This window comes from Staurois parvus, unplaced genomic scaffold (genome assembly GCF_062004578.1).
Source record: "Staurois parvus isolate SC_StPar_1 unplaced genomic scaffold, SC_StPar_1.0 ptg000017l, whole genome shotgun sequence".
NCBI lineage: Eukaryota > Metazoa > Chordata > Amphibia > Anura > Ranidae > Staurois > Staurois parvus.
The window spans coordinates 3,747,599-3,770,419 of record NW_028317813.1 but is presented as its reverse complement, the minus strand read 5'-3'; the positions used below and the strand labels follow the sequence as shown (position 1 = coordinate 3,770,419).

The 22,821-nt window shown below is 37.7% G+C and overlaps 1 long non-coding RNA gene across 2 annotated transcripts in view; it reads left to right on the top strand.

Annotated features, from left to right (window-relative positions):
* The first annotated feature begins 8,956 nt into the window (after window positions 1–8,956).
* LOC149473247 (uncharacterized) overlaps window positions 8,957–22,821 on the top strand; it is a 42,618-nt gene continuing 28,753 nt past the window's right edge. Inside the window, exons 1-3 of one of the 2 annotated variants that reach the window (XR_016313331.1) lie at window positions 8,957–9,049; window positions 9,665–9,757; window positions 10,593–10,682. This is a non-coding gene — a long non-coding RNA (uncharacterized LOC149473247). The remainder of the gene's footprint in view (window positions 9,050–9,664; window positions 9,758–10,592; window positions 10,683–22,821) is intronic. The other variant, XR_016313332.1, reaches the window with a different exon arrangement.

The window sequence follows — 22,821 nt, the reverse complement described above, 5'->3', positions numbered from 1 at the left end:
CAAAAAAAACCCTGTTTGCTATGCTTCAGTTATGAATGAACACAGTGAGTGATTGGAATCGATCACTCATGTTCATTCAGGAAAGAAAGGGGCTGATAAATGTGACATATTTACTGGACCCCTCCCCCACTCTCCATCCTAAAGGATCCTATTGTGTGCTTGCAGCTGCCGGTGGAAAGGAAAGGAGGGAAGCAGGCAGCATTGAGGGGGTGGGGATACATAGGGGGGCTTTGCAGCAGGGGGAAACATGTGGTGCACAGGGAGGATGATGGGTACAAATTTGATCACCTGCATGGCTCTCTCTGCAGCAGCTGAAAGCTGGTGAGAGGGAGAGGAGAAGAAGCCAACTTTTAGCTGCTGCAGAGAGAGCCATACAGGGAATCAGATCTCCTGTCCCTCCCTGCCCACATCCGATTCACCCAGCTGCCTGAGCCCCTCTGCTGGCTTGGGCCCCACACAGAAGGACTGGTGGCACCCCCTTATCCAGGGCCCTGGGCATACATGCAGGCAAGCTCCCAAGCCGGGTTGTGTGCATCCGCAGACATACACAGCTTTGCTCAGCCACGCACCTTCCTCTTCTCAGTATATGATTGACAGCAGTGGCTCCCACTGCTATCAGGGCAGCCTGTGAAAGCAGGAGGAGGGGAAATAACTGCAGTTGGACACAGTGCTGGATTGATATAGGACAAATATATAGGTTAGGGAGAGGGGTAATGGAAGGTTTTTTACTTTAATGCATATAATGCAAGGTAAAAATCTTTATTCATTTAGGTTTCAGAATTTTGTAGAGGCTTTTCTTTCCTGTAGTTCATTTGAAGGATTTTTAGATTAAATTTTTTTATCCTTTTGCTTTTGACAATGACAAAATGCCTTCTTAAACCAGGAGGTATATCTTTATTTTCATCAAATTTCTAAACTAGAAATGAAGGCTCTTGCAAATAATTACTTTATGCCCCTATAGTCCGCTTTACATAGAAAACCTAAATTATATGTTTTTTCTATAACTATAATTTATGTACATGTTATTAATGATGAATTACAACTAAACCCGTAAATGCAGTTTTTTTGTTCTTGTATTATTTGTGTTTTAGCTACACTGCGTTTCCACACAATACAAAATAATTACTTTCTCTACACTCTATTGTTCCCTCATCCAACCAATTACATATAGTTGAAGTTTGACGCGTTTCAGTTCATTCAGAAATTATAAGCGTCAATTAATAACACATGATTTAACCCACCTACCTCCCCCTGATAATCCACAAGTCCAGCTAGTGAATATGTATTATGTGCCATTTTTGTCCCTTTGTCTCTTCCTATTATATTTGAAGTCAGTTATATATCTTATGGTTCTACATGAACAGGGTTTTCTTTTAATTAAGACCAAATTTTGCTGCATTCCCTTTCTTCATCTCTACTTCTTAAGTTTAATGAAGCTTTTTGTCAAACAGAATATACAGTAAAGCAGATCATCCTTAAGAAGTTTGAAACCATTTAAGATGACATTTCAATGAGATGAAACTAGGACAGTGTTGAAATGGCCACTGAGCCAATTACACAAGCAGTAGATTTATTAATTTTTTTGAATTTGATGTTTGACAGCCTATTTTTACATGTCCTGTTTGGTATCTAGAAATGTGTTTTATCCTCAAATATGTTTCTGTTTTGATGTATGACATCTTCTGGACAGCTATTCCCTGTCTGCCAGCTTTGTAGTTGACAGAACATGATTGGTTTAGTTTGAAAAGTTATGTGACAACTCCTGCTGGACTGTTCGTCTAATTTAGTTTTATTTTGCGCTGGGTACCGTTTGTTTTAAAAAGTACATTTTATGTTCTGCTTATTAAATTTTAGGTGTTTGTTGCTAAATATATTGTGCTTGTTGTTAAAAATAGATTTTTCATTTAAACACAGTTTCACCTATTTTATTCTAGTAATCACATTTATTAGGATTATGATTTTTTTTTATATAATCTGAGTTCATTCAGGTTTTATAAAAACACAACAAAATACTTCACATACAAGTAAAAAGGGACAGTAAGCAAAATCACAAGCTCATGGGTAAGACAAATTCTGTGCTACAGCATTTATTGCAGAAACATCTGACCTACCCAATGTATGCTGCCCCAAATGGAGCCTCACGATATATTGAGGAACTGGAGGTCTCTGCAGTGACCAAACACTTCCTTCGCTTGATGTTTTACTATGCAAGGAAAATGATTGTACTACGCTGGACTCGTACAGAAGTCCTCCACTCAAGACATGAGTGAATCTATGTTGGCTTTGATTTCTGACCCTGTTTAGAATTGTTCCGATCTCTGGACTCTGATATATCTTGGCCTAGAGGGCTCAATGGCTACTGCACTGTTTTTATGATTTGCATGAATTGCTGGGTGATGGAAAATGTAATAATGATATAGTCTATGTAGGGTTACACTGTGTTGAAGTTTTCGCATGCAGGTGTTTTTCTGCTACGTTTTATAGTTATATGTTTATTTCTTTTTTCCACACTTTTTAAGAATAGAAAATGTATCTGACATGTTGTACTGCATTGGGGTTCCAAGTGTCCTGTGTCTTTTTATAGTATGCTAAGATACTTATCATGTGATATCTGTATGTCCTACCGATACTAGCCTCAATTATTTTGGCTGTTTTTGTATGATTGACATTCTGCCTTATGCATGTTTAAAAAAAGATTGTGTGCTATATACATCGACTTGAATATACTGGTTGTGAATTTCCAGTAATAGAGGGACCCATGGCTCTGAAGCTTTTATGAAGTGCTTGTGCATGGGAACAGAGGAATAGGGGATGAGATAAAAAGAAAGAAAAGTAGTAGGAATGGGAACCAATTGAGTAAATGTTGGGGTGAAAGTTATAAGGCAGAAAAAAAGTTTTAGGAGCAAAAAGCAATAAAGAATGAGTTGAGGGGAAAAAGATCAGCCTATTTTCAGGCCTATGACTGGAAGGATGCCCAAACCCCCCACTCTATGTAGTTAAGGTTGAATTTGAGTGGATGCTTTAGACAGTACCCAAGTGGTCCTTGTCTGAGTAAAGTCAATTCTGTAGCAAATGTCTGCCACCAATTGCTCTATTCTCCTTCTCCTGCATTCAATCTGTCAATGTTGTGGGATGTCTAGAGTTTCAACAGTGTGGAATAACAGCCCTAGTAGATTTAAGGAACCTTTTTAGGTAAAATTTGCTAGTCTAGTACCGTGGACAACAGTGTACCTCTATGAGTGAGGCATCTTCCACAAGTATCTGGATATATGTTGTAGAAGAGGTGAATGTCTGCTAGGCACTGCTACCATCTAAGTAAAGTAGAACTAAATGCATTTTTTTTTTTATTTTGCAAAGAGTAAGGGAGGGTTATAACACCTGTCAGTTTTATTTTTGACATCTGTATCCCTTGGGGAAATCTCCCTTCACTTCCTGTCCCATTGCAAAACAGGAAGTGAAAGGAAACATTCCAAAGTGTGGGAATCCATGGCTGTCACCAGGGTCTGCAGAACTAGTGTCCCAATTGGAAGATATCTACTCTATTACTTTCCTTCTTTTTTTTCTCCTTTCAATTTCAGTGATAATGGTAAACAGGACAAATGGAGAGGGTGCATCTCCCTAGTGGGGACACAGACAACAATACAAACAGGTGTTCCAATCCCTCTCTACTTTATCCAAAACTAAAAAATTTGGAGATCTGAAAGTTTTTCATGTTCTTTGTAGGCCATAGAGAATGCATCTGATTGGGTAAAGGATTTCAATAATTGTCACTATTTATAACAATTAGCAGATTTTATCATATTTATTATGTACATTGTAATGTGAAATGCAGATGCACATTATTAATTCACTTAGTAGAAGGTTTAGTAATCGAGAAATTCATTGCCATAGTTACCATAGCCCAGAAGTAGAAAGCAACCTTGTGCTCTAGGAGCATCCTAGTAATATCGCTGCAGCCATTGGACCTTCTCCCCTATTACGACCCTTGCCCCTATTATGACAGGAGTGAGTTTCTCCCTGTTTTAAAATCTGCGTATGTGCAACGTGTTCTCTCTTCCCCTATCATAGCAGATCACTTTATTGGGAAAGGTAAGTGTAAGGTAAACTTAACCTTTAAATAATTCCCCACTTGTTAATATAATCAACTTTTTCAGATGTATTGTCCAAGATAATATGACAAAAGATGCGTTTTTTAAAAAACATATTTAAAAACCTGTAAATTTTTTTAAAACTATGTTTTGATTTTGAATGTCGTTTATATGCTTGCCTCGCATTTAGTACAAAAATCCAACCAAATAATAATGCCTAAAGGGTACACTGGAGAAAACTAATCTTTTTTTATGTATGAAAACTGGATGGGAATGAAGCTATACTTGTAATTTGTGGTTTATCTGTAATCATTTTATAGATGTAACTATGAAAACCCTTTTCCTAGTTCATAGGAGAAGGTTTATTCTTAGTAGACTTGGCACAGTCAGGGATCATAGTTTGCTTATTAGCCTCTTATTATGTTCTAAGGTCTGAGAGGCCAACTCCTCCTTTCTTTTTCTGCTTGATAGAAAGGAATAAAAAGTCTTGCGTTTTTTTCTGTTTTTTTCATATATACTGTAGGAAAATTCTTTCATAAAAAAAGAAAATTCTTTATATAAATATTTATTACATGTATTCATCAACAATTTATGTTATAGCTAATTTACACATATATTTGTACATTCACATCAGTTTGATTTCAATCTCGTTAAAAGGGGTAAAAACCTGAATTCATATAAAAGTTTAATGAAGGAAACTGTATTAATACCTAGGTATTTAGTAAGTTTATTGTTTCTTTAAACAAAAGCATAATGGCTGTTAGAAAGCAAACCTTTAAGGTACCCAACCTGTGGTCCTTTGCAGAGGTGTAAGTAGAACCTTCAGGGCCCCGTTACAAGAGACCATGAAGACCCTCCGCCTTTCCATTGGTTCTGGAGCCCTTCCCTGCAAGCCAGGGACCCTTCCCACTGATCCATAGTGGGACTCTTTCACATGTTTCTGCTGTCTTGGAGCCTACCCATGCTGACAGAATACCAGGGCCCGGTTGCAAGTGCAACCTTTACAAGCCTGGTAGTTCCTCCACTGTTTACACACACACATACACACAGATATATAGGCAAACACACACATACAAACAGGTATAAACACGTGCGCACACACACACACACACACACACACACACACACTCATACAAACAGATATAAAAGCATACATATATATATATATATATATATATATATATATATATATATACACACACACATATATATACATACATACACAACGTTTCAAAAAATCAGCCGTACAGTACCTTCCCTCACACATCTGGGTCTTACACTGTAGGGGGGAGGCAGAGAGCATGGCACTTAGGAAGACATCTCTACCTCCCGTTGCTTTCACTTTGCTGAGTATATTCACTATCTGACCAAACTCCCAGTGCCAATGTACAGTTCAGCCAATCTCTACCAGTTACACAGGCCCCCTTGAGCAGGGGTGGGGATGCTATTGTGACCCCTGCAACCCCAGTAGTAATACCAGTGGCCCTTTGGTATATGATGTGTGGCCCTCAGACCTCAGCAGTTTGTGGTGGGAACATTGATTAACATTGATCTCTACTAGCCTCATGTAACATATTTCTAGTTTCATTTTGTCTTCTGCAGCATCTCCAAAGCCAAAAATGTAAAATGACCACAATCTTTTTTGTGACCTGAATGCAAATGTGCGGCCGCTCGGCGTCTAGGCCCAGACGCCAGGAGGTTGCACATTTGTGTGCGGCCGGCGTAAAGGGGTTAAGTAGTGAATCGCTTACTATGCCAAAACCAATAATGCACTCATCCAAGACTTTTATTATTGCCAAGCAATATCTAAAAATTATACTAACAGCAAGTTAGTATAAGATAAGGCATGCAGAAAGTTTGGTGCAACCCATTGCAACCCAATGTCCTATCCTTAACCTAAGCAACACCGTAAATATATTTTGCAACCCACCCCACCAAAACTTTTATTCTCCTTTGGAAGCCCTGAAAGTGCCTACTACATCCAGCTTTAGATTATTAAATTTGTGTGGAGAACTTAGGCAGTCTTTTGGATTCAGTGCTGATATCATCATTTTGTATGCTGCAATTTCTGCATTTCTTTAGCAGTGGCATAGCCTAGGGCTACGTGGGTGATTAAAGCTCTTTGCTACTGAAAGCTTTAACTGCTTGTTGACAGTTATCTCATTATCATTACATTACAATACATGAACAAAGAGATTTAATCACCCATAAGCTCCTATTTTACTTGTATACTGTATCAGTGAAGACTTCTGTAAAAAGCAGTGAGCCAATCACAAAAGCTGGTAATGAGATTTCTAGAGCCATATGCCAATGGTGCATGAAACACATTATGTATTGCAAGAAATTGGCATCTGAACTTTGTGAAAGGTTTTAAAAATGATAACAATTGCATATTGACTTTATTGTATCCGTTTTTTGCCTCGTAATGCTGCTAATATCCCATGCCTTTGTATCTGCATGCCCACTTGTAGTCTTCTCCAGAGGCACATTTGAGTGACTATACAGGAGCATATCTGGGAGACAGCTGTCACCCCATAATGGGAAGTGACTTAAATAGGACCTCCGTGTAGGATCAACACGATGTATCTTTTATACTTAAGTAAACCTAATGCCTATACTTAATCTGATCCAATAGCCAGGGGGACCAGAAGCGAATTTCTTGCCAGTAAAGGTTAGTATTTTAGTCCGTCTGGTACTCTTGAGCCATCCCATTAAGGCTGTTAACAAAGCTTTAAGTGAACATTTGAGTATAAATCTGCTTTAAGGCTGATGACTAAGGCATCAAAAAGAAGCCTTTCTGCAGCATGCCTAGCAGCAGCAAAAAGTTAATGAGACAAAAAGGATGTAATTAACTGCGCAATGTATTGAGCATTACCATCTTAGTAAACCATAGCTCTTTATGTTAGCACATGCTACAGCATAATAATGAGGTTATCAAAATAACGTGCATCTGTTAAAATATTATAACAACTAGCAGAAAAACTAAAATGACATAAGTTTAAGCTCTATCCAGAATTTATGAAAATCACTTTTTATTGCATAATAGTCTTTTCATACGTTTGTGTAGAGCCTCCATGTTCTGCAGTGTAGTATCGTAATGCCTCCCTTAGCACAAAAGCTTTAAAGCTGTACTTCAGGCAAATATAAAAGGCCCATAATGATACAGCTCTGCTATTATTATTATATCGTTAAATGCGCTTTTTTACATTTTTAAACTAGTGTGTGTATGTATGTATATATGTATGTATGTATATATATATTTATTTATTTATATTCACAAGTATCATATTTTATTTGAATTAGGCTCACTTTTTGTTACATTTCATTTTCATAGCCTTGCTTACATCCATTCATTTGCTTTATTGCCACAAAATTGTCTTTTAGGTGCCTTTTATTTTTTTTAATGAAAACTATCATGGTTTTTAGTTATTTTATTTTACACAATTTAAAAGTCTTATATATTGATGTTTTATTCCTGATATATACATACAGGTTTTTATTTACTAAAGTTGGTTCACTCAGAATCTTGTGCACCTGTGCATGGTAGCCAATCAGCTTCTAACCTCAGCTTGTTCAAATAAGCTTTAGCAATAAAACCTGGAAGCTGATTGGTTTCTATGCAGAGTTGCACCAGATTTTGCATTCTCCAGTTTTAGTAAATGACCCCCACTGTACAGTAGTTGTGGCTACTTTTAATCGTTGGTACTCATCCAAAATATAATGATATTGCAAACTGGAAGAAAGGCATAGTCATTGTAAGTAGATGGTAATGCTGGAAAAAAAAGTATTGCAAAACTAAGTAAATGAAGAGAAAGCTGGAATAAAAAAAAAAATATATGTGGCAGAGACGATCACTAGCCTCTATTAAATTTTACCCAGAAAAATCACAACTAATAGGTAGGACCAAATATTGAATATATTCCAACATACCCCACTATGTATATACTGTATATCCCCATATGGATAAAAATGCAATTCTGCCATCATAATTGTTGCTGTGAAAAATATGTAGAAAATTTCCTAGACGATAAAAGCAATGGCGGTATTACAGAAAAACCCCACATTAAGAAGCCTGAAGTCATTTCTATCCTCACAAAAATAGTTTTACTTTATTAGTTCTTATTCTGACACTCTGGTTTTTACAAGTGTAAGGCAAACTGTCTTAATAATGACAGGCAAATAAGCTATTTACTTTGCAAGGGGATTTTCACTTTGCAAATGAATTTTCCCTTATCTTAGTGAATGATACTCAAAGATAGGCAACATTTTTTTCTAGAAATTAGTGTAGGTAGTCGACCCTTTAATGCAGCTAAGCAGAGCCCAGACCATATGTGATCAATTGTACTGTAGGCACCTTATCAGATAAGTCCAGGGGCTTATATTCAGCTCTCAAAGACACCCTTTGGGACAGAAGCTTCCTCCTTAAAAGTTACATACAGGGGCGGACTGACCATTTGGAAACTCAGGCACTGCCCAAGGGCCCGGGGTCAGTAGGGGGCCCCATGAGATGCCCCTGGTACCTTTTTCATAGGCTTTTTTGAGTTTGGGCAAGGACACAGGGGCCCCATGATCCCCTATTGCCCAGGAGCCCCATGAGTTGTCAATCAGCCCCTGCTTACAGACAGTAATTTTCCTGCTCTACCTCTCTGCTGTAACCTCCAGCAAGACAGCAACATTCCTTAAAAACAAAATGTTTTTGCAATAAGCAACAAGGTGGAATAAGAAATCTCTTCTTTATAATATGCAAGGAGTAAAATATTTCATAGAGCAACCAATGCTATGTGTTTCAGTCAAGAAAAGACCTTATTCATAGCCAGCAAAATTCCTTTCTTGTGACATAACACCATGACTTTTTCACAGCCAGTCTCAGGCTCTCCTCTCTAAAACCCCCTTCCAAGGCAGCGGGTGTGGGTGGCAGAAGACTTCCACTCCTGGCAGGAGCCCAGGAGGCACCTTTTAAGGTATAATTCAGCTTTAAGATATCTTAAAAGGAGAAGAGGTATATACGGTATAGCAGCTTTTAGAATTATGTATGGATTATATGCAAAATTGCATCTTGTTGGTTGAGCTGAGTATTGCTGTCTTTGCTGCTGGTGTTTGATAGTATTCTTTTATCAAGATATGAATAAAACTAACACAAAATGTACAATGGGATACAAAAATTCTGTAATTGGTCATTGTTTTGAAGGACACAATTTAAACATCATGCTTTAAAATGGTTTGTTAAGCTTTTTCAGCAAGAGCACAAACTATCTGTGCACCTGAACTTTGAAATGAACTTGGTTACAGGTGAACATGGGCATTTTACCACTATAAATTATATTTATCAAGCAACTAAAGTATACATATTGACTAAAATAAAATCACAAGAAAAGGAATAACAATGAAATCATTTTAATTTTATATTAATCATTTAAACCTTACATATTATATTGAAGTATATGTAAAATCAAATCTATTTTTCATTATGTTTGGCATCCCTACTGTTTACTGATACAGTAGTATTTTTTTTTTTTTTAAATCTGTTGCAAGTTTGCTGTCTTGAGATCCTTCCAGTAACAGCACTTTCTTTTTAGGCTGACAACACTAAACAACTACATTGCAATAAGCAGAAGCATTGTCAGCCTGTTGTGTGCACTCCTTCATTAAGCTGTTGGGCTGGTCATCAGGTCTGTAGAAGACATAATTTATTTATATTATTTTATTCATTATAGGTACTTGTATAGCACTGGCAATTTATGCAGCGTTTTACATATATATATATTGCACATTCACATCAGTCCCTAACCCTCAAGGGACGTACAATCTAAGGTCCCTAACTTACATTCATACATACACATACTAGGGCCAATTTAGACACGAGCCAATTAACCTACCAGCATGTCTTTGGAGTGTGGGAGGAAACTGGAGTACCCTGAGGAAACCTACGCAGGACCAGGGAGAACAACTGCAGGCAGGTGGTACCGTGGTTGGGATTCGAACCAACGAGTCTAGTACCACCAGGTGGAAGTCCAATCATACACAAGTACAAGTAGAATTTAAATCAAAGAAAAGCATATATATTTATACATCTACATGGAAAATTCAATGAGATTTTTTTTCTATATAAGTTAAAACTTTCTTTTTTAAAGGCTCTTTACCATAGACCGCACTTAAAAATAAAAATAAAAAAAAGGCGCCTTTGCTGTAGCATTACAGATTGAAGAGTATCCTTGTGGTCACAATATCCTCTGGACTGGCAGAGGGTCCTAAAATGATTGTGTGAGATATGCACAGATTTTTATGGTTATTTCACCTTGCAGTGTATGTAGAGAGTCAAAAACTGCTAAGAGCATGGAAGGAAAGCTTTATAAAAAAAAAACAAAACACAGTAGGTCTCTTCTGCAAAACACTTTAACTTCTGGCAATTTTTAACTGTAGGGCTTTAAGTTCTGCTTTAATAAGTGTTAGTTTAGCTGGCGTGTACAAAATAAAATTTAATGGGCAGTCTCTTTTTGTTTGCAGATGCACTTACAACATCGGCTAGTATAAAACAGAATACAACTGGGGTAGAATGAAAATAGTCAAGAATTGAAGTGTTCGCATTGCTGGCAGGTATGGCAAGAAATCAATATGTCTGCCTCAATGTTCATAACTAGGCAAATGCACTGGCATTAAGGCCTAGTTTTAGACATAATGCCACTTTATATTCTTAAATCTCCATAAAGCTTATTTTTGGTCATTTCTTGATTCAACTGTGTTACAGTTGCTATTGAAGCAAGATTTGGGTCTGATTTGTGCAAAATGAAGGTAGAAATTTTTTTTTTAGTATTCAGGGAATTCAACAATGGGACACAGGACAAAAACATATGACAGCACCATGTGATAAATGGGCACTATAGAACACAATTAGCAATACAAAACATACGCATGAAGAAGGGCAGTTGGTTAAGCCCCTGCAGAGATTGCATATAATGTCCAAGAGTTGTGGACATTCTGCAATAAAAAACTAATTCTGAAGTGTATATATTTTATATGCAGGAAAAAAATTCATACAATAGGTAAACTGCAGAAAAAGAATACTAGAGAATAAACATAGTGTGAGAAAAGAAGAACTAGAGGAGGTTCATGCTTCACTTATCTTTAGTAGGGATTAGGTTCAAGTTCGCTGCCACCAATGATTTGTAGCAAACCCCAGATTTTTGTAAAGTTTGCGAAACATGAATCAAAGTTTGTAGTTTCAAGAAGTTTGTGGAACATGAATCAAAGTTTGCAGCTTCAAGCTGTAATGCAGTGCATAGCCTTTTCCTTGGTCACCCGAGTCACAAAATCCAGTAATTTGAAGGAATGGAAACCCAGCCCCCCTTCTATAAAGAATGGGCTTACAGCAGCCACTTTGTCAGTGTTTTTCTGGGCTGTTAGAGAGACTGATAGGGGAAGATACTTTTACCTGATGGAAAATGACAAATTGAAGACTAATTGGTGCTGCGCTACCTCTAAGTGATAAATAAGCTCCTGTGATGTTATTACCCCACACAGTGTGCAAACGTATAAATAAATATACACAAAACCTAAAAAATTATTGAATAGAATCCACATAAACACATCCAAATTGTGGATAATAGTGAATACCACCCAAACGTAAAAAGTTATAACCTATTTTATTTCTAGTGGTGTACCTAGGTTACACCTTTTTACATTTGGGTGGTATTCACTATTACCCACAATTTGGATGTTTTCCTGTGCATTCTATTCAATAATTTTTTGGTTTTGTGTATATTTATTTATACATTTGCACACTGTGTGGGGTATTAACATCACAGGAGTTTATTTATCACTTAGAGGTAGTGCAGCACCAATTAGTCTTCAGCTTGTTTGTTAGCCCTACAAATAGCCAGAAACTGCAAAGTTTGCTGCAAAGTTCACAAACTTCGAGCAAGATTTGCAAAACTCTTCACAAACCAAACCCAAGCATATTTGCTCATCTCTAATCACCTGTAGGAATCATATTTGGTCATGAGAGTCATTAATGAGCTGTGCTCTCTGCTAACATGCTAACATTCCCCTTCTATAGCTGAACTTTCAAGCCAAGATCCATAATGGTGTGAATCACAGCAGGATGCTTATAAGCAAGACTTTAATTAATGTTTATGTTTTATTCAAGAAGATTTATGTACAGTAAAACATGCTCCTGGGGCTGACACAAAATACTCCCAATAAATATTTGATTAATTATTACATCCATAATTAGCACATATGAGAAATGTGCAACGGGACACTCAGAGAGCACAAACTGGGCTACTTTTGGTGAGCAGATGTTGAAAGGAGAAATCTTTCCTAAGTACGTGACCCCTGTAAAGACACCAGAGTGACTGCAAGACCTAGGGCATGACTACATCTTAAATCAAGAATATCATACAGCCTTTCACCATCTGAACAGCCAGGACAATGATATGTGTTTATTTAGTAATCTTCACTAATTTACTATAAAGTGACTATTTGTTTTTTGTAGTCATGTCTTATGTTATCCTCACTGCCATGATTATTTAAAAAATGTTTTATGTATGTTCTTTATTTATTTAGAGCTAAGATATACATTTTTTAAAAATAAATTCTTTATTTATGAAAAATAGCAAGCAGGGCTAGAAGTACACCTTGAATAGTACAACATGTATACAAACATGTGGAACACAGTGGAATTCCTCCAGAATAATTAGAACAGACTGAGAGAACATAAGATCAAGTTTGTTTACCCCACATTGATGATGTAGACCCGGCCATGAAAGTGAAGTACATTATCAGGAGGTCTGCACTCCATATGTCAATAAAAAAAGGTAAAGGTTAGCTTTCTTCCCTTCACAGCAAAGGGGGAAGAATAGGATGGAGAAGAAAAGTATATAATTCATTTAAAATTGTTTTATCATTTTTAAGCCAGGCACATTTGAAATATTGCAAATTACCATTTCATGTTTAGCACTTGCACTAAACAGGTGGCACACTCAGGGCTGCTTTACCCTCCCATTCCATTATGCTGTTATTAGGTTGTGAAAATGAGGGCAATCAAAAACTTAGGCACCAGTGCTGAACTTTCCTATAGAAAGCCTAGTATAATCTGCAAACTAAGTATCATTGTATTAAATATTTATAATTTGTGATTTTATTAAGTACATTATTGAGGTGTTAGTAGTCTTCACTGTGAATTTGATTTTTATTGTTTGATTAGTTGTTTGTTTGTGGTTTTACACTATCAAAGCTTTTTGTCTCTTTGCATTTTTTTTCTACTGAGAGAAATCCCAGGCAAAGGTGTGGTGGAGTGAAAGAGTGTGCGATACAGTGTGGATTGATGATATCAAGTGCATAGTGGCCATTAATTATAGTGGTCCACAGCATTTGGTGAGTCTGTCCATTTCAGAGAGAGAAATCAGCTGATGCATGAATGTTGGACACTGACAACTGTAAGCATTTAATTATTGGGATTGATAAGCAATTTATGGACTTTTTTGCTTATTGATGGTTTTTGGTGTTAGTTAGTCAGTTTTATTTAAGAGCACAGTGCTTTTTTAGGATTTGAGTCATTGGGTGGACGTTATCTCACTAAGCACAGCTGCTATAGATAGGATGTGGGATAGGACAGCAGACTCTGTTGAATATTTAGGCATGGATGTTGGAAAAAAGACCTGCCAATTGGAATCTACATTTCAGTTAATCTCAAAGGTGTCCAGAAGGGTTGAGGTTGTGGTTCTGTGCCAACACCAAATTAGTTAAACCAGGACTTAAAATTTCACGTCCTGAGCTCATAGCCAGACCTTAGAGTTACTCCCCACCAACAAACACACACAAACAGAGACACCTGTACACACACACAGAAACATGTACATACACGCACAGAGAAACATGTACACACACACATACAGACACATGTATACACACACAGGCACGTACAGACACGCATACACACACAGATACATGTACATACATACACAGACACATGTACATACATACACAGACACATGTACATACATACACATGTACGTACATACACACAAACACACACACACATGTACATGCACATGCACACACACACATGTACACACACACACAGACACATGTACACACACATGTACACACACGTACATACACGCAGACACATGTACAGATACACACATGTACATACACACAGACACATGTACGATTGTACATGCATACACAGACACACACAAACACACACACATGTACACGTACACACACACATACAAGGCCCCCCCCATAAAAAGTTGCAGTACTTCGTTGTTCACTCACAGATCCGGGTATTGCACCATAAGGGGAGGCAGAGAGCACAGCACACACTCCTTGCTTTGCTTTTTCTGCGCTCAGCTATTGAGCAGTCTGACGGCTCCCAGTGCCAATGACAGATCTGGCCTGAGCTCCAAGCCTGCTCAGCAAGACGGCCCTGGGGGACACACTCGCCCCCACCATAATTTCCACTCACCATTGGCAAGCAGGCGAGTAGAAATTTAAAGCCCTGAGTTAAAACATATATTTATGGACTTGATTTTGTGAACATGGCACACTTATGGAACAGAAAATGACCCCCAAACTGTTTCCAAAAGACTGGAAGAAAAAATAATTGTCAAAAATGTATTTGTATGCTGTAGCATTAACAGTATCCTTCACTGTAAACATGTACAGGGATTTGGAGGGATGTCTATATTCTTTTGGTCATATCATAATGCAATAGTCAGGTGTCCACAAACTTTTGGCTATACAGTGTATAAACCTGACAGCGTTTCCAACTCTTTCCAACTCTTTTTTGAAAAAATGTTTTGCCTGCAGTTCCTCTTTAATCATTTACACCTTTAAGCCAGTGAACCTCTTTTCTTCAATATAATTTGGGACATAACCAATTCACTATTGTCATAGCTTTGGTCAATATTTTCATTCATTATCGGAAGATGGCTTGTAAGTAAGTTTTGGTTGGGTCAACAGTGTTTCACTGAAAGTTACAGTGGTATCTGGACACTGTGGGGTTAATTTACTAAAGGCAAATAGACTGTTTACTTTGCACAAGAATGTTAACTTTGAAAATTAACTTGGTGAAATTTCACTTTGCAAAAAATACCCAAAAACTTGCAAGGAAAAAAAAAACATTTTTTCTTGCCCATGACCAGAAGATGGAATTCAGTAGAGCTTCACCTCATTGACTATGCTACAGGAAAATTCCTTTGCAAAGTGAAAATTTCCTTGCAAGCCTATTTACCTTTGGTGAATCAACTTATAAGTGTACAAGACAAAGAGTCACCTCATTTGCTTAAATTTCATTATGGTCTAATATGTAATTTCCTTGGCAAAATACGCAGAAATTGTTACAATGGAATTCTGAGAAGGTTTGATAATAGCCTTATTACAAAAAAGGAGTTGGCTATTACTGGTATGTTTACATAATGTAATCAACGATGAAATGAAATGAATTCTACTAACAAGTGAGTTTAATAGCAGTGATGGGCCGAACACCCCTGTGTTTGGTTTGCGGTCAAACGTTTGAACCCAATGAACTTTTGACCAAGAACTGCGAACTCAATGCAAGTCTATGGGACTCGAACTTGTAAATTCAAAAGTGCCCATTTTGAGGCTTATATACATGTTATTGGCTGTAAAAGGGGTATGGGGAATTGGGTACTGTGCTGAGAGACATGAATCAGTGAAAACAAATCTCAAAAAGTACCGTTTTTAATCTCTTGGCGCCGGAGCCTCCCGGCCCTTTAGGAGTTTGCGAAGTTGGGAGGCGGGGAGGGGTTTTATTGTCATGTGACCACCGTGATTTGTCATCACAACATCACAACAGTAACATGATCGGAAAAGGTCCCAATCGAAAGGAGAGATCGGGACCTTTCCGGGAGTAACGAATATATGTGCTGGGAGCGCGCAGGGTGCGCGCTCTCAGCACATATGTATTTTTTAATTACAAGGCCCAGACGCCGAGAAGCCGCATATTTGCGTGTGATCGGCATCAAGGGGTTAAAGGGGCAGTCATTTTTCATTGCTTAAAGTAAAAAAAAAAAAAAATTCCTTTAAATACCATACCTGGGGGGGGGGGGGGTCCCCTTATGCTACCTGCATCTGTACAATGTATAGATATTTTTTATTAAAAATGACATTTTTACATATATAAAAAAAACAACGTGGGGTCCCCCCCAGTAAAAAATCTTTTTAAAAAAGAACATGGAGTTCCCCTAAAAGACAAAGGCCTGGTAGGACATTTAAGGGAAACCCCACCTCCAAAAAATGGAGGAGGGGGGTGATTGGGGTTCCCCCTAAAAGCCATACCAGGCCCTTTAGGCCTGGTAGGAATTTTAAGGGGAACCTTACCTCCAAAAAATGGGATGGGAAAGTGTAGGTTCCCCCTAAATTCCTACCAGACCCTTGATCCAAGCATAGGACTGGCAGGGCAGGAAAGGGGGGGGGGAATCAAGCGCCCCCCCCCCTGTGGCTTACAGGCCACGTGCACTCGGCATGCCGATGGGGAAAAGGGCCTCTTCCCCACAATCCTGGGTTGTGGGGGTCTGCAGGCAGGGGGCTAATTAGCATCAGGGTACCCCTTTAAATAAGGGGACACCCAGAAGCTGCTCCCCCCTGTGAATGAGTAAAGGGCTTGTACCCCTACCCATTCACTAAAGGATTCAAATTTAGAAAAAATAAAGATGCCAGACTTTTGAAAAATTTATTTAATTGGACAAAAAAACACAACTGTTTTTGACAAGTCCTTTAATAAAATAGAAAAGCCAAAAAATAAAAAAAATGTTTCCATCATTGTAATTCATTGTCAATCATGGCATCCAGCATTGTCATGATGCCAACTTGCCGAAATTACAAAAAGACCTGCACCCGCCGAAATCTGACATATGCCTGTCAGATGTAAGCAATTGGCCAACGTCACCACTAGCTCCGCCCAATTGTGCTTGGATTAGCCAATCACAGCTCTCACAATGCACTGTGAGAGCACATTGCATTGTGGGGCGCCTTGGGTGAACAGCCCGCCGAATGCCCTTACCGTTTGTGTGTTCAGCGAACACATGAACAGCCAATTTTCGAGTCGAACTTACGTTTGACTCGAACATCAAGCCCATCCCTATTTAATAGTTTGCTTCACTCCATTAATCAGCTGATCGGATATATTGAGGTAGGTTTACTAAAACTGGTGCACTCAGAATCTAGTGCAGCTGTGCATGGTAGCCAACCAGTTATTTTATTTTACACATTTTAAAAGTCTTTTATATGGATGTTTTATTCCTGATATATACATACAGGTTTTTATTTACTAAAGTTGGTTCACTCAGAATCTTGTGCACCTGGGCATGGTAGCCAATCAGCTTCTAACTACAGCTTGTTCAAATAAGCTTTAGCAATAAAATCTGGAAGCTGAGTGGTTTCTTTGCAGAGTTGCACCAGATTTTGCACTCTCCAGTTATAGTAAATGACCCCCACTGCATAGTAGTTGTGGCTACTTTTAATCTTTGGTACTCATCCAAAATGTAATGATATTGCAAATTGGAAGCAAGGCATAGTCAATGTAAGTAGAGGGTTATGCTGGAAAAAGAAGTAATGCAAAACTAAGGAAAGGAAGAGAAAGCTGGAATAAAAAAAAGATATAAATGGCAGAGACGATCACTAGCCTCTATTAAAATTGCAAGTCATTAATTTCACCCAGAAAAAAAATCACAACTAATAGGGAGGACCAAATACTGAATATCTTCCAACTGTACAGATCAGCTTCTATTTAATATGTCTTACAAACAGTAGGGCCATCTGCTACTAGAAAGGATTGTGCATTATCTTGCCAAACCTTTTTAGTTTTTTTTTTACATTAGAAGAGAAGCTGTACGTCATTGTATTAAGTGCTAAAAATCAGAAGCAAGACATACAGTTAAAAAAAAAACCACACTGCATTTGTAAAATGACCTATATACATATATTTATTGCCACAGGCCATTTTTATTGCCAGAAAAAGCTTGCTGTAAAACATGAAGACTATCAATATATCTTTTCTGTATTTAAGAACTTCAAAACATTTGCTTTCACTACTGGATATACTACATCCATTCTAAGAACTGAAAACATTCCCTAAAATAATGCCAAGTCATGAACAGGTTTATTATATTTCCTTTGTATATACTGTAGCTTATCTTGACATACTTCAAAGTATAAACCTGCAGTGTCTGATAACTCTAACTGAATGATATCACTTGAAAAGGTATGTACACATATTGATACAGAAAAGTAATATAAGAGAAATAGATAAATAAAAAGTAATGGGTGTTTCTATGAAAGAAAAGATAGATTCACCTTAATTTGCCTATATCTATGCCTTTGCTAAAGAAAAAAAAATATTTGTATCCATATAATATGTATCTCATTTTATTGGTATAAGAGTCTGGTTGATCCTCATGATTTTTAGTTATAGACAGTCATAAAGTCAATTACAGTCATATGTGTATATGCATCCTGGTACTGATTAAGAGAAAATGGACCAAACGCAAGTTCTGTTTAATCCACATAAAGTGGTTGTAGACATGAAATATGAACAAAGCATATCTCTTTATAGTGTATGCTTGTCTCTATCCAGAGCACTAAACATAATTTCTGTCTGCTGCTCTGTTACTCTGCCATCAGCATGAGTCATTTTTGATGAGTTTTCCCGGCACCAAGATAAAAATAGTTACAGGGAGGGCACAGCTTGTGATTGACAGCCTCAGCTCTGTTCCTGTGTGCTGTGTCAAGAGGGGTTTATCCTTTCCCTCCTATCAGCTCAGAGCTCCCCTCACTGGGTGTAACTTCAGCTCTCTGCTCCCTGCTTTTCAGAGCTGAGAGATTCTGTGTAAATTCTGCTTTTTGAGTGGATGTAGGAGACAGACGGTTGCAGATAAACAGGTACAACTTATATAGGAGAATTTGTTTAAACTCTGTGTATCACCTGAGGTCAGTCACTTTGAGTTTTCTTAGTCTGTTCTCAGCCAAACTGCATTATAAATACATTTATATCCAGTGAAACGCTAATTATCTCTCCTTGATGCCCAGTGCAAAGTATGCAGCCAGTCCAAGATGGAAAATAGTTACAAAGTAACATGTTGTTCTATGATTGTTCCCTTTTACCCTTATGAGGTATAGCTGCTGTGTATAAATATTCAATATGTCTACATTAATGTAATAAAAAGAGACACAATAGAATGACAAAAATGCATTTTAAACAAAAAATAAAATTAGTAAATAAGTGCTAACAATATATTTAAATAACTTTTTTTTTTTTTATTTCTGTGCTATAAAGTCCACACTTGTGTCTCCTGAGTATATTCTTCTCCAGTTCTATTAGTCTACTGCCACCACTTTAGCTTTATATTGCACAAATCACTCATCAGTTAGAGCTGACTTCTCAAGAAATAAGACCAGAAAAGTCTCAACAGGCAAATTATTGATTCTTCCTTTTCTCAGTGGACCCATCACACAGCTTTCTTCCTCTCCACAAATGACTTTTACTCTCTATTTATGGAGTCCCTATGCCTCTAACTGTTGTAGTACCTGTTCAGACAGGTCATCCTCCAATATCCACGTTTTTTTTTTATAATTGAAGCAAATAAGAGATAGCCTTCTACTTCCACCATGAGCATAAGATCCTTCCTTGCGTGGAACCATTCCTAATTTCTAAAGGGTCAACTCCATCTGGTTAGTGATTTGTAAAATATAAAGCTAAAGTGGTTGTGGTAATGTTAATGGCAGTAGAGAATAGTATATTCAAGAGACAAAATTGATTGACTTTATTACAGAATTTTTAAAACATCTGGAATTTACTTACACATACCTATTAAATAGCCTGCCTTCCTCCAAAATCTTCATTTTTTAAATTGAATAAAATAATGTGTGATCTGCACTCCTTTTTTTATCATTTTTAATCCTTTAGCCCTGATTCACACTGATGCGATTTCGTATGTGTTCCAGCACAGAAGACATAACATGACATGTTAAATAAAAAGATTTTTATGGAGAGCGTTCATATATATGCAGTCCAAATGTAATGCGATTTTAAAAAGGGTCGTGTACATGTTTGGAATGATGCGATGCGATTTAGAGCTCCATAGAGTTTAAAGTAAACCGCATGTGAAACTCAAATCTGTTCAAATACAATACGATTCAAGTGCACTTTTTGTACAAGTCTCTGTTATGTTTCTGACATGAGAGAGAGAAGAGAGAGAGAATCCAAATCACATGAAAAACGTGTTGCAACCGCACCTGAACTGCATCTTAATTCCACTGGAGGTGCTCCTCGAATCTCACTAGAAAGCTGAATAAACTTGCACCGCATCAGTGTGAACCTAGCCTTAGAGTTCAAACGCAGTTTTCACAATGCACATGTTCCTGCAGATGGCTGTTTAGAAGTGTTGGGTGCTACAGTGACAATGGGCTGGGAACCACCAAGAGGAAGATTTGTCATTAGCACACCAAGGAGTTCTCAGAAGTTTTATTTAGTGGTCACATATGTACAGTGGCAATGTTATGGAGTGACACAGGGCCATTTTGTCAGGCAAGTAACATCACTTGCCTGACAAAGGAGCCTTGCCTGGCACAGAAACGTGACCACTGTACATACTATGTGACCACTAAATTAAACTTTGGACCTTTCTGAGGACTCCTTGGTGTGCTGGCGACAATCTTCCTCTTAGCCTTAGAGTTATGTACCTCCATATGTCAGGATTCATTCTTGATATTTGCTTGAAGGAAAATTGTTTTTCTACACCAGTGCCCTGGAATAGCTGAGTAAAAGCCAAACTCCTCATCATAGGTGTCCTTACACAAGCCTTTAATACAGAGTAAGAAAGGGGGTTACTAGTAGCTGAGTGCACTAGGTCTAACTTTGGTACCTATTACTCGCTTCCCTGCTGCCCTATAGCACAAATACTGCTACAGGGTGGCAGGGCTGTGCAAAATCACGTATATATACACATGATTTTGCATTGCAGGGTTGGGGGTGCTCACGCTCGTGCTGCCCTACCCACACTGTCATTGGCAGCTACAGCTGTCAATCACTGGGTCCCGGCCGGAGATTCCCCACCAGCACCAGGCGATCGCCGAAGAACACTGACAGAGGAGAGGTCTGTCTGTAATACAGATCTCTCACCTGTAAGCTCCAGCATGATGCTTTGTTGTGCTCTGCATTGCAGAGCAATACAAAGCAGCACGCTTACACAGTAAATCACACATAGTAAAAAAAAGCACACAGTTAACCCTTTGATCACCCCAGATGCTAACCCCTTCTTGCCCATTGTCATTAGTACAGTATCAGTGCTTTTTTTTAGCACTGATCACTGTTTTAGTGTCAATGAGGATGTCAGTGGCAGTTAGTCAGTGGCAGTGGCAGAATGCCTGCTGCAGTCCCGCTAGAAGTCGCTGATAGCTGTCATTACCAGAATGAAAAAAAAAATTCCAGTATATATACCACCATTTGTAGACGCTATAACTTTCATGTAAACCAATTAATTTACATGTATTGGGATTTTATTTAGCAAAGACATATAGCAGAATACAGTTTGACCTAAATTTATGATGAAATTTGATTTTTTAAATTTTTTTTACTGGACATGTTTTATAGCAAAAAGTCAAAAATATTGTTGTTTTTTTTTCAAAATTGTCGGACTTGTTTATAGCGCAAGAAATATAAAACTCAGAGGTGATCAAATACCACCAAAAGAAAGCTCCATTTGTGGGAAAAAAATAAATTTAAATTTAATTTGGGTGCAGCGTTGCATGACCGTGCAATTGTCAGTTAAAGTAATGCAGCGTCGTATCGCAAAAAAATGGCCTGGTCAGTAAGGGGGTTAAACCCTCTGGAGGGCAAGTGGTTAAACACACTGCACAGCTGCTGTAACAGGAAAGTGAAGATAAGGCTATACAAATGGATGTTCTGAGTTTCAACATTATCATTCTGTGATTTTTATCTGCTTGTATGGAAATTAAATTTGTTTTGTTATTATTATATTATTATTATTATACAGGATTTATATAGTGCCAACAGTTTGTGCAGTGCTTTACAATATAATTAGCCACAACAATATTTGCAGTGTTACACAAAGCTGCTATTCATATTTCATGGATTTATGCAATATGATATTCTCAACTTACTGTAAGTGCAAATCAGTGTTGTTTCAAAGAACTAGGTTTTTCTAGGTTATATGGCTGTCTGTTAAATTTACTCGCTCTGTTGACTTTGGAATAGTTTATGTATTACAGTATGGTTGTTTAATTTAATTAAAGTATAATGGTTTCGGATGTGCTTTTATAAAAACTGTACAACCACTTCCTCTGAGCCCAGCTCGTCTTTGACTCTCCAATACAAGGTTGGTGGGTCTAAGGAGAAGTAGCACAGAGATGAGCTCATGTCTCTGGTTATATACTTTTTCTTCCTATCAGCTTATTTCTTGTCAGTACATGAACTAATTGGAACCTCATTGTGCTGTTGCACTTGTTACATGAAATATAACACAATGCGTAGTCATGGTTAATGTTTATATTACTGTGAATTGAGAATGTATATAATTCATTTTCCTTAACCACTTGCCTACCAGGCACTTATACCCCTTTCCTTACCAGGCCAATTTTCAGCTTTCAGCGCTGCCGCACTTTGATTGACAATTGCGCGGTCATGCAACATTGTACCCATATGAAATTTTGATCATTTTTTTCTCACAAATAGAGCTTTCTTTTGGTGGTA